The sequence below is a fragment of the Apis dorsata genome, unplaced genomic scaffold (assembly GCF_000469605.1).
Source record: "Apis dorsata unplaced genomic scaffold, Apis dorsata 1.3 scaffold_161, whole genome shotgun sequence".
NCBI classification, from domain to species: Eukaryota; Metazoa; Arthropoda; class Insecta; order Hymenoptera; family Apidae; genus Apis; species Apis dorsata.
Genome location: NW_006263450.1, coordinates 494907 through 499195, shown reverse-complemented (window position 1 = coordinate 499195; position 4289 = coordinate 494907). Strand labels below are relative to the sequence as shown.

Here is a 4289-nt window from a genome sequence, read left to right as displayed (position 1 = left end):
ACCACGTAATATTTCAAATATTTCGAATATTTGGGGATTTTCGAAAGATCGAAATACAGAAAAATTTGTATCCTGAAAAATAGACAGAAATAAAAAGTTTATTGGAAGAGATTATTGAAAAAAAGATTACACCACGTAACATTTCTGGGAATATTGAGATTTTCGAAAAATCGATACCGATAGAAAGGATGGAGACGAAAAAACGAAAATTTTCTTCGAATAAATTGCCATTTCCTCGATCATCGCCGACAAAGCAACTCTATTACTTAGTTACACCGACGATTTTCGCGTTTCATCGCCTCGAAAATTAAACTAAATCCCATGAAAAGTACACGATCGTCAGTCATTTATGTGGCTTGCAGAGCTTTAAAGATTAACGATCGACCGATTTAACTTAGCTCGGTTAGCTTACGCTAGGTAGAGAAAACGTATATCTTTTCCACTGGTTTAAAACCGCTCCCCACCGTCTATACATACCAGCTAGGAGTATAAATCACCAGGACTCTCGAGAACGACTCTCTTCCCCAACGAAACGGTTTCGTTTGAAGGTGAAGGAAATTCCAAAGCTTCCAAATACGATACACTCGATACGCTTCATCTCCAATAGATCTACAACTCGTATTATATTTAATCTTCCTTTCGATCCATCATTTTCCAGGAAATTTATCGAAAAGAAGATTCTCGAAAATTAATAAACGTTAAAAATAAAAGTTCGTGACGTTTCGAACAATATATATATAACGATATAAATCACTTATGCATTCCCAACCAACGATCATTTTTTCCTAAAAATCTCTCAATTTTGAATCGTGAGCAAAGCTCGAGTTCACGAACGAGTGTCAATATATGACTTTACGATTATCGATTACGTCAACCCTGCTCGCCACCGAGTTTTCTGTCATTGGAACGGACAAAAACCTCGTTTCTCCACTTCAATTCACCCTTTGTCGGGGATTTCTAGGGAAATTCTAGGGTATTCTCGCTTCAAGACGCGCCTCACGAGCTATCGTTATTATTATCATGGACACGATGGGCGCGAATAATAATAAGGAGGATTTCTGTAAAAGCAGATCCGCCATTGTTCCTTGCCCTACAATGGGAAAGGAGGGAAACAACGCGCCATTTTATCGGAATAATTTCCTTCGAAAATTCACTCTCTAGGAATAATTTAAGCAATGATTGATAAGTCGCGAATTTATAACTCGACCTCAAGTTGAAAATAATCTTTGAAGTTTCGTGGTGGTATCAAATCTTCGATCAAATTTATGATATTTTTATTGGATAAGTTGGAACAGCTGTGCCCTCTTGCGGGATAATTTAATAACTTATAATATATTGTAGAGAATCGACCAGTTATAAATTATAGGTTACATTATAAATCAAGATTCTAACGAAAGAAGATAAATAACCATAAGATCAAAGAAACTATAAATTACTTCGTCAATAACATCAGCCCAAATGTTTTCACCGTAAATTGAAATCGAAATTGCAATAATTAATCAACTATATGTATTATAGATTACGTTACAAATCTAAACTCTATATTTAACGAAAGAAACTATATATTATAGGATTAAAGGAATTATAAATTACTTCGTCAACAACATCAGCCAATTGTTTTCACTGCAAGTTGAAATTGAAATTGCAATAACTAATCGACTATATATATTATAGATTATAAATTTTAACATTATAAATCTAGACTCTATATTTAATGAAAGAAACCAAATACTATAAAATTAAAGAAACTATAAATTACTTTGTCAATAACATCACTACAAAATGTTTTCACAAATTGAAATTATAAAAACTAATTGATTACATATAGATTACAAATCTAAATTCTATATTTGCCAAAAGAAACCAAATACTCTAAGATTAAAAGAACTATAAATTACTTCATCAACTATATAACATCATATAATAACATAAGTACAATTACAAAATGTTTTCACAAATTGAAATTGAAATTATAATAACTAATTGACTATATATATAGATTATTACAAATCTAAACTCTATATTTGGTGAAAGAAACCAAATACTCTAAGATTAAAGGAACTATAAATTACTTCATCGACAACATTAGTCCAATTATTTTCGTAATGTTTTCACAAATTGAAATTGAAATTATAAAAACTAATTGACTATATATATAGATTATTACAAATCTAAACTCTATATTTGGCAAAAGAAATCAAATACTCTAAGATTAAAAGAACTATAAATTACTTTATCAACTATAATAACATCATATAATAACATTAATATAATTACAAAATGTTTTCACAAATTGAAATTGAAATTATAATAACTAATTGACTATATATATAGATTATTACAAATCTAAACTCTATATTTGGCAAATACTCTAAGATTAAAGGAACTATAAATTACTTCATCGACAACTATTCCACATCACTCCAATTATTTTCGAAATGTTTTCACAAATTGAAATCGAAATTAATATAATAACATTAGATAGAGAGAATCGTCCAGTTACAAATTATAAATTACAATCTAAAGCAACTCTACGATCTACCGAAAGAAACAAAAAAAATAAAATTAAAAAAAGAACTTTATCATTTTCAATTCGAGAATGAAAAGAACTTATCTCAACCCCTCGAAACAAATTACTCGATCGACAACGTAAGCCCGAAATTGTTCTCGAAATTGTTTTTCCCTCCCTCGGCCGAATTGAAAATTCGGCGAAAAGGGAGAGGCGTGTTTCTATATCTCGAAACCGACATATTCGCGGGACACGGAATTCCCACGATGGAATTTCGTTTCATCCGTGCGGGAAAAAAAAAATTTGACGGCAACAAGGCGGACCGTTGCGATAAATCGTTGGACGACAATCCGTTAAGGCTTATCCTCCGCGGAGGATTGGACGGTTTCGCCCTCTGTTACAGTTGGCCGACCTCGACGCGCGGAATCGTAAAAGGGCGACGAGAATTTACGATTCGACGGAAAGGAAAGCTTGTTGGATAACAACTGATTTCACCGCGAAATAAACGAGGGAAGAATAAGCGGAGGAGCCTTAAGATCCTAACATCCTTTCCTGCGCTTTCAACGCAGGAATATGACGTACGACGAGGAATATTATTATCGTTACGAGTTTTCCATCCTCCGAGGAAATGTTGGAGAATTTAATCATGGATTTTATCCGTAATTTATCGTGATATTAAATACTCTGAAAAGGGTTTATGCGAAATTTAAACGTACGAATATCTAAATGCGAAAAGAGAACAGAGTTTCGTTTTGTACAAATTTTATCTTTCACGATAAATCTAAACGTAATATCAAGATATAGCAAACGTAAAATGTAAAATCTAAAGCAACTCTACGATCTACCGAAAGAAACTAAAAATAAAATTAAAAAAAGAACTTTAAGAAACTTAACTTTAAAAAAAGAACCGACTTTCAAAGAAAAAATGAAACACTTGAATAGCTTTTTAGATTTAAAAACTAAAAGATAATACCAATGAGTATTATATATGTAACTAGTAACTAGTTACTTCAATTCAATAAAATTTCACTTTTTTTGAAAACTTTACCACGTCGATATAATCTTTATTACGATTCTTTCGTACAAAATATTCTGCAAATATTCTCTCTCTCTCTGCAGGAGAGAGAAAAGAGGTTCGAAAATTGATTTCAAAAATATTTTTCCAGCGGGATAAAGGAATAATGGGTGCGCAAGGGAGGGGAAAACAAGCGCGTCGATACAAAAAGTGGAACGGCACGATTTTCCCTCGTTGCTCTCGTCGGTGAAGCGAGAGTTTTTTTGGCGCCGTGTTGGCACGAGTGGCCCGCGTCGACGCGCTTACGACAGAAAATTCCGTGGAAAACTCGCGCTCGCCACTATTCGCCGTGCCAGAGAGCTGCGGCAACCCGGAATTTCTCGCGTTTTCAACGCCTCGGATAGAAAACCGTGATAATCCGTTCCGTGAATGCGCGCGGAACTTTCGCCGAACAAACGTCACGAATCGGTGGCGACTTGTAAATTCCGCTTACCAAATTTTGCGTTCCCGTTATCGCGAATAGGGAATGATTATTCGAGATTATTATTATTGTTATTATTATCACGCGTTGAACGATAAATTTAATCGAGGTAATTTATTTAAATTATATAATTTAACTACTAAATTTTTTCTATCTGGATAGCTTTCCATAATAATAATAATAAAAAAAGGAACAATTACGAATGTTGAAAGAAGAATTTAAATATTTTTATTTTCAATATATTATTATTGTCATGTGTTGAACGATAAATTTAATCGAGGTAA

The 4289-nt window shown here is 33.0% G+C and overlaps 1 protein-coding gene across 6 annotated transcripts in view; it reads right to left on the bottom strand.

The window, feature by feature from the left end:
- Positions 1-4289, bottom strand: part of LOC102674871 (solute carrier family 12 member 6) — a 146675-nt gene that overhangs the window by 87870 nt on the left and 54516 nt on the right. The gene's annotated exons all lie outside the window — the stretch shown is intronic.